The 13,210-nt window shown below is 41.7% G+C and overlaps 1 protein-coding gene across 1 annotated transcript in view; it reads left to right on the top strand.

Annotated features, from left to right (window-relative positions):
* Positions 1-13,210, top strand: part of SCIN (scinderin) — a 55,798-nt gene that overhangs the window by 25,133 nt on the left and 17,455 nt on the right. The window lies entirely within an intron of this gene.

Raw genomic sequence — 13,210 nt, forward strand, 5'->3', positions numbered from 1 at the left:
CAGCCAGTAAAGCAAGACTGCTGTGTGCCTACACCCCACCACCGAGGCAAGACACGCAGCCTGATTCAACAAACCCTGCCAGACTTCTCTCCTGCTGCGGCTGGTGTTTCCTGGCCAGCCTGCTTTCCCCTTGGGAGCTGGGGAGCTGCGGGTGAGGTGAACTAGTCTGACAAGAGTGATTGCCTGCTCCCAACTACCATTTTTAGCAAAGACCTGGGAACAGGATGGCACTGCTTGAACAATCTGCCCCTGGGAGAGAGTTGTCTGGAGCATGCTGTAGGGCTGGATGAATTGGTGTGGCAGGCCAGCATGATACAGCTTACTCGCCCTAGGAAAGGAGAGTGGCTAGAAGCTGGGTGCGTGAGTGGTTCTGACAGTGGCAAGCCCTTTTTTCATCTGCTGTAGTGACCAGGCGCAACTTGGGAACAAACAGTGACTGTCCTGTGCTCACGGTCCAGAAACACAGCGTGTCTGGAAAGCTCAGGCCTGCAGTGGGTGTACAGAAGGTCTCATAGGATGCTGCAGGAATCACTAGAACTCATCAACTGCAAAGACAAGGCAGAAACTTCCTGTGCAAGCACGTCAAAGGTATTTAATCTACCTAGTTTCACCTCCGTGTTTGCACTTTAGGTGAGGTACTGACTGGCAGGTTTCAATAAGCAGTGCTGCCTTGGAAATTTAAAAAATAAACTGACTACCATGGACAAATTGCTGCTGTTGCTGCTCGGTAACTGACTGGTTTTCACAGGTAAACAGCTGAATAGAGTTACTCATTCAGCTGAATCTTAGGCCTGAATGTTCAAATTGTGTTGCAGGAAGTTTTTAATCTGCATGGGACCAATCCAAAAATAGGTCTTAGCAATGCTTGTGTCAGTTTGGTCGCTTTAGAGTGACCGCATTAGGGTTAGAGCTAACTACACTTCTTTTTGTTCCTTTAACCAAAAGGAACACTAAATATATGGTTTCAAAGCTAACATGGGAGCAAAATCTTCTATGGGCAGTTGTTAGCCCTGTCAGAAACCCCCTTGGGCCGACCGCACCGACACTGACACTTGTCCTTCTGACTGCTTGCATTGGGAAGCAGAGATCTCACAGCACCCTGTTTGTATACCCAAGAGATAAACTGATATTGCTGGGGTCTGAGAGAGCAGCCACAGTAACAGGTAGCCATGCTCCAGATGGACAATTTTCTAATTGTAGTTGGAACCTCTGCTCCAATTCTAAAGAGAGGACCAAATCAGGGAAGCTAAATTTAAAAAATAATTTTCCATAACCCATTATTCAGCATTGTGGGAAATGCTGAGTGGGATCAGTGAATGACTGAGGTACCCTGTTCCCTTTCTCCAGTGAAGTTATTGTCCACTGTTTGGCAAGCGAGCATGTAAGCGATGCCTCGGCTTTCAGAGTAATGGTAGATTGGAGAAACAAGGTATCTTGCCTGGTTTTGTGAAGTTTTCTAGTTGTTTGGGAAGATGAAGCTAATTGCAGTAATGCAGGAGACAGAAATTCAGTTCTGAGTCACCCAAGGGGAAAATGCAAAGCATCCAACCCTCCATGTGTAGTGCACCAACACCTTGATCTGGTATCATACCTCTAGAGATAAAGCAGAAGAGGAAGATAAAGTCTTAGTCTATTTGTTTTTATTGTATTTGTGTAATTTGAAATATTTAGATACCCTAAAAGATTTGTAGATTGACAGTACTATTCTGACTCCAGACTCATCTCCCCATGGTTGATTTTGAGTATCTCAGGCAGCTGTGCAGTCTGTCTGCAGGGTATAAGATCCAATGACAACCTAAGATAAACTGGGTTTTAACTAAACTAATTATTGAGCCTGCATCTGTCCCTTCTACTTAATCGTGAAGTGTTCAGCTAACGCTTTTCAGGAAGGTTCTTCTTGTCTATGCAGACGAAACAGTCTGACTCTTAGGACTGTTTCATTGCTTCCCCACAAATGACTCCCTTAAAACTTCATCTCTTGGTAGCCTGTGATTGCCGCAGTTTTTACGGTGAGGCTTTTGGCTTTTGTTTCATTTCTGTAAAGATTTTTGATGTCATGGCTGAAACAATGAAACCTGAGACACATGACTGCTGAGGTCTAAAACCGCAAGAAACTGAAGTATCATGTTAGTACACATCTTTGAAATTACTCTTCTGCTTTTAAGCAAAAAATGCCACGACTTTTGTTTGCTCAGCATTTGTAGCTGTCGTGTGCCTGGGTTTGTTAGCATTCTAGTGGCCTTACAACAGGTGAATGCAAATTCACTTATCATAAAATACTTGTGTAAATATTCACTTAGTTTAAATACTGAGCAACAGAGGGAACCTCTTCCTCCTTCGCAATGACACAGCCTTTCTCCTCCGTCCTTTTTCTTTCAAGCTCCTAAGAAATGCTTAATACCGAGAATTCCTGAATGCCATTGTGTTCAGTGATGATTGTTTTTGCCTGTGGTGTAAATAGACACTACGCACGGAGGACTGGGAATGGTTTTATCACATTCCAGCCAGTCACACCTTTCCACCTCTGTCACTGGAAAGAGACCGGTAGCAGTACACAGTGCAAACTCAAGCACGTGGATAAAATCTCAAGAGCACAGAAAATAAGGAGAGCCCATCCCAAATGAAAGTTACTGAGGCTGCTTCTCTAGAGACCCAAATAATGCAAATCACCACAATGTCAAGCTCCAGTAAACCTTAAATTAGCTGGATAAGTGTCTGGGCACGTGGACAGGAGAGAAGGACCACTCTCTCCTTTCTTTTTCAATTCAAGCCCCTAAAAATTAATACAACAAGGATAATTTCCAAGGGAAGCACAGAGCACAGTGAGGTAGCTGGGGAAAATGAAGGCTTGCTCTGACTTGTGACTAGCATAAATGGGTTTGACAGTGCAAGGGCATGCTTCTCTGAAGGAGCTAGGCACGTTCCTGCGGTCTCTGGTCCTGTCACATGGATCGTTGCATAAGGCTTGAAGAGCAGCGCATGCCCCACCAGATTCATCCCTGCTCCCTTCCCAGAGCCAGCAAGAGTAGGATCTGCCTTCACAACTCCGTAAAAGCAAAAATTGCTATTGCTGCTCTCGTAACATTTGCATTTCTTCTCATTCCCGTGGTTTTGGTTGTATTATGACGTCAAGTCATGCTAAGGAGAGGGTTATTTGTTTTGTATACAGAGGAGTGGAGGACAGTGGGGGTGAGGGCGACGCAGCAGGAGGAGGAGGAGAGGTAATCAAATTCCAGGCATTTGTTAGGGATTAAACAATTGTTTAATCATGTAGATTGTACACAGTTTTATTCTGCTTTTACATGTTTTCTTACAGTTTTACATGTTATGAATTCATATGCTGTGAATTGCGTGTAACTCTTATGGTCCAGCCTGACCTGTTCACTAGCAAGAAAATGCCCAATAAGAAAATATACTAATAAGCCACATTAGGCCACAATATGCATAGCTTTGGGAATATGTAAGCCAAGGTAGTATCTTTTATTATCTAAATTGAGACAGTTGCAGAAAATGGACAAGCTTCCAGGGAGTTTTGTGAAATAAATACTAGAAATGGATTTCAGTCCCAGGGCAGAGGCAGTATTTAACAGTCACATAAAAAGAAAAATGAATGCACTGAGAGGGATGAGGGCAATGGAAATTGTACCAGTTCCCAACGCAAAGTATCAACTATGCAGTCAGACACGCACAGAGAAGGTAACTATATTTTCATGAGAACACAAAGACTTAAGAAAGTTAATGGGCAGAAAATAGCAAAACTATTAGCTGTAATTACTAGGTGTAGTTGCATAAGATATTCAGATGAACAGACAGCTTTCTCAGGCTGCATTGAAACTATGGGTCAAATTTACCCCTGAGGAAAATAAATACACTTCTTCACTGGAATGGTTTTGGATATATGCAGGTGTTGGCAAGAACGCAATCTGGGTCTTTACATTTTCAACAGTAAGAGTTTGTAGGATATGAACTCAAAATAGTCCAGGGGGAAAAATACAACACGTGCTTATGTGCATTTCACAGCAACATCTGTCCAATCTGAGGAGTGGAAGTTTATTAATCATTACACTGTTTAATTAAAATTCTTGATGGGCTATGAATGTGGATACAAAGTACAAACCCCTTGCTCTGCAGGGAGCTGGTTTCAAGCTGTCAAAACCAGGCGTCCTGTTTTCTTTCTAATCACTGACTGTATCTCCTTCATTAAGGACCGTCCTTTTTCTTGATGCAAACTTCCATTTAAAGGACTTAATTATGTGACCTGTACCCAGAGAAAAAACACATGGCTTGGATTTCAGTATAGCTTAGCTGCTTTACACCAGCTGAGCATTTGGCCCAGTGTTTTCCCCAGGCCCAGGTAGAAAATCAGCAGGGATTTGCCCAAGAATGGCAGAGGGTAGTAGGAGGACTCTTCAGCAATGTTGCGAGTTACCCATAATGTTCTTCAGGCTGCAGTTTTCAATCTTGGCTGCCTGAAGCCAGGTACTTAAATGACAGTGAACTGAACAGGAGCTGCAGGTGCCAAGTACATCTTAAACTCAGGCTTTTAATTAAGTCTCCACATACAAATTTCAGCACCTGCATTAGAGATTTATTTTGGAAGATGTTCAGATATATTGTACTGCATGGCATGAACTAAATAATTTATGAACAGCTCTAATATTAGATGGTTGAAAACCCAATTTCTTATGCTAGGAAAGATGCTTCTATACTAGATATTTTAGTGAATTTCTAAAAACGTAATGAATTTCTGGAAGTGCTTGCAATTAAATCATAACATGTCTCGTTTGCATTCTTGTGAGTGAGAAAACCACATATTTTTGTTCTGTTTTCTTCTTCAGCTGTAGTGCTTGCAGGGTTACCACGTGAGTCAATTATAATCATATAATTACATGTTAGAACATTAATGGAGTTTGTAATGGCTTTTTTCTTTTCTGTGCTAGACTATCAAGAAATCTATTGATGAAAAACCACTATAATTTTCAGTTATTAAATGAGCATAATTAAGAAGACAAGGCCAGAGGAAAGAGTTGTTAGCAGTTATCTCCACATGGAGTTGTTAGCAGTTATTTCCATGTACTTTCTAGCAACAGGGGCATTTCATGGAGAAGAACTGAAAGGCAGAGTTTCCTTGTTGTATAAAAATCTCAGAGACATGCTGTTCCTGGAATCCTACATCTCCCCAAGACAAATACACCTTGAAAAGAATTCCCCCTCCCCCCTTTTTTTTTTTTCACCAGGTCTGCCTCATCCCAACCCCTGTACAGAGCAACTCTCAAGGGATCTCTCCTCAAGGTTGCCTTTGACTTTTCTTTAGTGAAAGTTCTGCAGCGCAGGAAGGGCTCGGGGAGGAAAACTTTGTAGGTTATTTTCAGAGGAGTTTGCATATGCAGAGATTACTGTTTCCTATCCAGGCCACGTAACACTGGACTAAAAGACCTCTCACATCTGGGCAAGGGTGAAGAACAGCTACATAGAAGAAACTGTTCTATGTGTTGTGGGATCAGTTCAGTATTTCCAGCACCACCGAGCGTGTAATGCTGAAGAAATATGTAAATATAATTACTGTATTTACAGCAAAGCAGGTTATAAGGGCCAGGTCTTTTGCTTACATAACTGCCTGTGACTTTGATACTATCTGGCTTTGCTTGTAAAATAAGAGGTAGATAAAATTACATAAGATGGATTTAAATATTGCAGTAATCAATGTTGCAACTTCTAATTTTTAAGAGCTGTAAATCATAGTCCCTTTGTTGAACATTTTGGCTCCTTTACACAAAATTTGAGGAGATACATAGGAACTTAAAAACAGAAATCAGTTAGTGGAGGGCACCTAAAATAGCAGGACGAAATGATTTTCAAAGAGCTAAGCAGGATGTACCTCTTATACAACCAGGAGAAAGAAACATTCTTGCTCTGTCTCTTTTTCTGTCCTAATAAATATTTATTTCAAGATTCAGCTGGAGGCATTAGGGAAAAATCTATCAAAATACTCTCTGACTTGCTTTCTTAGACATTAGAGTCCAAATCTATGCTCTGTCTTGGATGCCAGAGTTTGGATGTCATACCAGAGAGGGTCCCCTGGCATACCTGATCTATTGGGCTGTATGGACTGGAAATTCTGAGCCAGTGGTGCACTGGGAGAATGCTTCAGTGCCCTGGGTACCTTTTTCCACTTTCCCATCTCATGGACTGAATGCGGAAACACCTTGCTACAGCTCCCTCTGCTTGCCCCAGCGCTGCTATGTATCACGGCTGCCTGCCTCTCCCTCCAGCCACTATAGGTCCCCAGGGAACACTGGTTTTCTAGTGGTTTCACTGGCTGCCCATCACCTGTGGCTGCCTCAAGCTCATTCCCTGCCGCTTCAAGCTTCACAGAATATTTGCAATACTCCTCTTTTTACCCCAATATTGATATGGTCTAGCCTGCCACAGCTTCAGGACCAGCCTGTGTGGTGGCACTGCAAATGCTCTGCTGCAAAAGTGGAGGTGTTTTAAGGAACAAAAACCTGGGAGTTTTGTGGGTTTTAGCAGATACATATTCTTTGGACTGAGGCTCCCTGTTGGCATTAATTACTGATTTATTTCCATTATTTTCCAACACTTAAGCATGCACTGTGATGCAGCACACAAGTTTTTTTATCCACAAGGCTTTCAAACCAAGACCTGCAAAGCTACAAAGACTTCAGTATGTGCCTAACTTTATGTCTCAATAAAGCAGATAAAACAGGCATCTCAGGCACATGTGCAAGGGTCTGCAGGATTTGGGTCTCATTTCTAATGCTTCTGCTGGTATCAGAGGAGGATGTAATAAAGGAATAAGATTAAAAAATTGGGTAGAAAGGATGAATATAAATGTAGAAATAATATAGGCGTGATTACTTATTGTATTTTTAATTGTGCTGCAGGTAGGCAGGTTGCTGAACAGCTCAATTCTCAATATTCAGCAGTAGTAATGGTTACAAAAAGCCTGCTGTGTTTGCACAGTTACTGCCATCAACCCTCCTGGTTTCTTTAGTGTGGGATCACTGTTCATCTTGGAAGCATCCTAAAAGCCAGACATTTGAAGATAACTAATAGGCTGGGGGTTTCCTCAACACCTTTTGTGCATACTCGATCTCAGTGTAAATAGCTAGCTTAGATACTGCCAGCTGTGCAGTCCCAGCAGGACAGAAGGTATCTTCTTTTACCTTGGAGGCAAACTATTGAAAAACATTGAATTTGTACTCTTGGGACTGATCTACATACTTTTTTTTGTGAACATGTTATCTGTGGCCTGTTTCACAGAGAGGAAAATTAATGTTAGAATATTATTATCATACCAGTTAAAGGCTTTATATTCAAATTATCCCAGACAGGTATGCAAAGTTGCAAATATTGTATGAAAAAACGCCAAAGCCTAATGCCCTTTTTTTAGTAAGTTAAGCATAGAGCTATGAATAAAATTACGTTTTGCATTTGAAATTCCTGAGACGACAGAAACTGGCTAAAAATGTGGGCCATAATTTATGCATCAAAAGTGCCATGAGCAACTGATGCATTTTGCTATTTTATAGCAAGCCGAATGCGCACAGATCAGGTTTAGACCTTAGTACCGGAAAGTCCTTTTGATAAATTACATGGTAAAACCAAAACAAATTAACAACGTGCCAGAACTGTTTGTTAGGGTAAAACATCCTCGTGCCTGCTTCTCACTACATTATGGCTGTCTCCACCTTATTTTCAGTCTCTGTTCAGGCAGGTGGGAGGTCGTCTGCTCAAGGTGAGCGTGTAGTGACGTCTGTTGTTGCTGGAATTGCTAGTGAGAGGCATCTTTAGGCAGAAGTCCTGCTAGCAACCTGGAAGCAGTTTTGTGAAAGAATTTTTATTTTTTTTTGCCTGTTGGGAGTGTAATTTTTTGTAAGACTCTGAACGTTTGCTCAGATTGATGGAAAGAGTTCTAGGTTACAATGGCCAGTGAAATAAGCATACTCAGCTATTCATAGTCTGACCAATGTCAAAAGTTGTTTTTGTCTGGACCAGAATTTCCTCTGCCGTGGTTGTGCTCTGTCGGGAGAACCAGTAAGCCAAAATGATTAGAAGTGAAACTGTGGCTGGTTACTTCAGCAGTGAAGCCCTGAAGCTACCTTTGCCTGATGATCCTCTGGGCGTATGTCTGCACTGGTACCCAGGGTCGGCCAGGTGGTTACTAGCCTGCAACATGTTCATCCTTTTCTCTCTCTGCCGGATTTTTTCCTTTTACTGGCTACCAGAGTGATATTTGAAGCAATATTTATTTGAGAGACACATTCCTTGTAATGTTTTTCTCTGCTTTGAAGGTTAATAAAATCTAAGCCTTTACCAATGAATTCACGCTGTGCCTGTAGTTCAGACCTATTGTCTTGCACGGAGGATTTATTCTCTGTCACAGCCTACACATGTACCTTGAGTTTGCGGGAGCAGGATATACTTGCTATGTCAGAGAGTGCAAGAAAGTAAATGATGAGCTACTAATCCTGATTGTTTTCCATAAGTATTTAGTAATAAAATGTCAGGCCCACAAGACAGCTTAAAGGTATGTGAATGTCTTGCTTTTCTTTCTATTGCTCTTAGCATAAAAAGAAGGGAATTTGAGTGGTTTTGAGACCTGACGCTTGGGATCACAGCCACAACAAATAGTTCAGTTTCAGACCCAGAAACCTAACCCAAACTGTGTATAGTAAGAAGAAACACAAACACGGTGCTAGTGTACACATGTTAAACTGTACAAAACTGGTTTTCTGTCTTAATTAACCTTCACCTTACGTGTTCTTCAAGTATTGTTTTCCTAGTTGGATTTTCAGCCTCACTGAACTCTTCAAGCTTCTTGCTTCCATTCATCAATATCAACTATTTTATGATACAGAGCTGGTTTCTCTAGTTAGGAAGACAATGTTTGCTGAATTTCTTTTGATGAGTTTATTTTAAATTATTTACTTTGTCACATTCAGACAGATTAGAAACCTTTTGTCTCTGATATCTTCTATTCTTTTTTAAGGGCAACAGAGCAGAATTTCACTTGTCAGTAAAAGGTTTGGCTCTTTATTTTGCACTTCTCTGAGGGGGTGCAGATATTTACAGAAAAGAGCTTGTGCACATGAGGGTATGAACAGGGATTATGGTTTTGCAGGCAGGGTAAGCTACATTGTGTTTACCACAAGATAATGGTGAACTTGCGCAGTTGTAGAGGAACTGATGTTCTGTTGGTTTCTACTACGATATTCTTGCGCTAACCTAAGAGTGTCAACACAAAGGTTTAACAGAACTTAAAAAACCCAAAACTTTTAAAATTAATGCAGCTTGACTTCCTGTTATACCACCCATAGACAAGATCTAAAGGTGTGGAGTTAATGAATATTTTCACTAAAACAATGCTAACTCAGCAGTGCGATGCTGTCATTGAGAGATAAGCCAGCATTAGGCTATAGCCATGTAAAGCAAGGTAGGCTCTGCTGTAGCCAGCTATGGGCACATCTGAGATAGATGTGAAGCAGCCTAGGCCTCAAGTGGTTAAACAACCTCATGTATATTGTGTGGTTAGACTGTGCACACCAGCGGTCACTGCAGAATAGTGGCACTACGTCTGAGTGCACCTTCACTGAGGCCAGAGTTGCTCATGGTTTTCTCCAGGACTCTGATAAACCTGCACACAGGAAGCAATGGTGGGGAGACAATAAGCATCATTCTGTGGCAGAGCAACAGAGAGTGAGGGGTGGTTTGATGCCTTAATCTGGCAAAGGCAGGTTAGGTGAAGGGATATGAAGAGTCTCTGTGGTCTTGAAATCAGTAGCTGCAAAGAAAGAAGAAGTTGGGCCATGGGTATGCTTTCAGGGCCACTAATTATTCTTTAGATTATTTCCACTGCAGTAAAGCATAATAATAGTAATGATTTTAAAAGTGGCTTCAAAACCTGTGTGTGCACCTGTGTATTTATCAGAGGCATGGTCTGAACTTGCCAATACGGTTGGACATCCGGGGAAAGGTATGGCTAGGCTCTTTTGCATTCCCAAGAGAGCATTGCTATTTTGAGGTGTGTAGGGTGAGTTTGTGGGTTTGAATTCTTGGCAGGTTTGTGAGTCAGGGTCCTGAAGCTCAGAGAAGCCCAGAAGAGCCAGCCTAGCGCTGTCAGTACACTGGATCATAAGATGTTAAGACCCAGTGGAGCAGCCTGACTGTCTCTACAGAGAGAATTATATGAGCAAGGTCCTGTGTATATAGCTACCACAGGATCTGTGTGAAACTAAGAGTATGTGTAGATAAGAATCAGAAGAGTCAATGCCCTTTAAACTGTCAGTTGGTTTAAGTAATTTTATTGGGGAACCTTACTGAAAAGCTTTGGGAGCCTTTGACAGTAGTCTCAGCTGGCATGATCTGAAGGATATTGAGTTGCTGGAGCGTGTCCAAAGAAGGGCAATGAAGCTGGTGAAGGGTCTGGAGAGCAGGTCTTATGAGGAGAGGTTGAGGGAACTGGGTTTTTTTAGTCTAGAGAAGAGGAGGCTGAGGGGAGACCTTATTGCTCCCTACAACTACCTGTAAGGAGGTTGTAGTGGGGTGCGTGTTGGTCTCTTTTCCCATGTCACTAGTGATAGAATGAGAGGAAACAGCTTCAAACTGCATCAGGGGAGGTTTAGATTGGGTATTAGGAAAAATTTCTTTACTGACAGAGTGGTCAGGCACTGCAGCAGGCTGTCCAGAGAGGTGGTAGAGTCGCCACCACTGGAGGTATTTAAAAGATGTATGGACATGGCACTTTGGGACATGGTTTAGGAGACACGGTAGTGTTAGGTTGAAGGTTGGACTTGATGATCCTAGAGGTCTTTTCCAACCTTAATGATTCTATGATTCTATGGTTCTGTGGTCTTCTTTCTGATGCATCACATGACAATTATCTGTATAAAGGTGAGGTGTCCTGGAGAGCCCCAACTCAGCCAGCCACATGCTTAGGTAACGATACCACCCAATTCCAGCATAGCAGTTAGCTGTTGTTCAAGACACACTTCATAATCTTATTGATGAAGTTATCAGTTACGATAACATCCAGGCATATGTGTGGCTGCGTGTGGACTCAGCTGTAGCACTGGAGTTTACCTTAGAAGGAGGAAAGACAACTTCTCTGGAAGGGATTTCTTTGGGACAGAACATTTTTTTTCAGCATAAATTGCTTTCTGTTTATGCACAGAATTTTTCCTTCCGTGATCTCTCTCATCCTCCAATCTATATGACAACTGGCTGAAATTAATGCATGTTGGCAATGATGTAAGTTGTTCCTAGCAATACAAAAGAGTACTGACTGTATGTATTTCATACTGTATCACTTCTTACATTGAGTATACATAGTGCACACTGCATCTCTTCACAACTGGTGTCTTCACATGCCTTAGGTCATTTTAGCCTAGTATCATCTTCTGGTTTTGATACCAACACACAGAGGTTACATACCCATTAGTGATTCAGCTCAAGGCTTCTTTTAACAGCTGTGTTGGCTGCACAGCCCTCCTCACAAGTCCTGGGTTTTCTTAGCTGGTGGGAGGAGAAGCACATCTTGTCCCTTCTTAACAAGGGCCACCAAAATGCCAGGATCTACAAGCAACTGTGATTTCAAATGCAGGAGAAGCGAGAACCCTCAAGACCCTTCTCCATTTATTTTTGGGCTCCTCTGAGAAACTGCAGAAGAACTGCAAAAATCAGTAATGTTCCTTTTCTGCTCGTCTGTGCTGAAGCACAGGGCTAGCTTTAGCCAGAGAAGCTACTGTGTAAGGTGCTGTTTAGTGAATTGCAAATGGATTTCCCCAGAACCAGAATGTCTCTGCCCTTTCCAGGGCATTTCATCTCATACCTGTAACTGCACCTGCGCAAAGGAGGTTTTGACCCCTCTGTGTGCCCGTACTGATGAACTGAGATTTCCCAAGATAAGACTTAGGGAGTCTGACAGTAATTCTCTGTCTAGTTCAGGAAAGCATTTCTACATGCAGTTTTAAGACTCCAACAGGCCAGCAATCTAAACTGTGCTGGGGCCAATTTTAAAGCCCAGTTTTTAAACTATAGAGGTTGCTTTGTTTAATTGCCACCAGAGTGGAGCGCCTAGACTGTGCTATGAATAGAGAGGCTGCTTCTGTCAAGATGCTTTCACAAACACCAACAGGCACTATTTAGCATTGTTTGAAAATATTCAGAGTGGTACTTGCGCAGTTTTCAAAGACCCCTGGGCAAGCAGTTTATTTTATATCACTTTTAGCAACTTAAAACAAAGCTGCAAAATAATTGTGGTGCCACAGGTTTTCTATATGCATGGCAAGGGAAAATGGTGACTTTAACTGTACCAGGAATCACAATTTTTGTGTATTTTTGTTTTGTGTATTTTTTGCTGGAAATACCTAATGAAGCAGGTGAATATGGACTTCTGGAAGTGTTATTAATAAAACTTGTACCTTCTTAATTATTACTGAAAGTCAAATGTTGTAAAACCCTCAAACCTATTCAGTGTCTGTTCAGGTAAAATACATTCCTGTTATTTGGCAATTTTTTGCCCCTTGCATTACAAAGACAACATTATTCTTGGTGCTCTATGGCTTGTGTGCAGGCTGCTGGTTAGTGTGAAAATCTAGGATGGGAAACATTTTCAGAAACCTTGTGTCGATATGCCACATATGCCCACTGTTTTTAGCCATTCACCAGCATGGTGGCACTGTGCTATGAACATGTAGCCCTACTTGACCTATACATTAGTAAATCTGTAGCCATGTAGCATAAATTCAGGAAATGCTGACCAATAGCTACTGAAGAGCTACTGGTAACGTCTTTCTTAAGCACTCAGGGCGTTACTTTCTTGCCTTCAACAAGTCACAAGTGAAATATTCTAGCTTAAACTGCAGCAATCACACTTAACAAGGCGCTTTTTTTTTTTTTTAAAACCATATAACTGGCTTTACCAGGTCAGGAAGCTCCACAGATGGTAAATTTGTATTAAATATTTAAGCTATATTGTTTTTTTGCCAAATTCTTTGCAGCTGTATGCTTAGTCAGGCTTCCCTGTTATCAAATATTTACAGTATTATTGCATGTGACTCCATGTTATGTGCAAATGCACTGTGTCAATAGGAAGGCTGGGACTGCCCTAGTACTTGATGGTAATACTTAGTTACTCAGATGTATCAATTATTAGTACCTTCACTCTGGGATGTAATTTCATAGAAAT

This window comes from Phalacrocorax aristotelis, chromosome 2, assembly GCF_949628215.1.
Source record: "Phalacrocorax aristotelis chromosome 2, bGulAri2.1, whole genome shotgun sequence".
NCBI classification, from domain to species: Eukaryota; Metazoa; Chordata; class Aves; order Suliformes; family Phalacrocoracidae; genus Phalacrocorax; species Phalacrocorax aristotelis.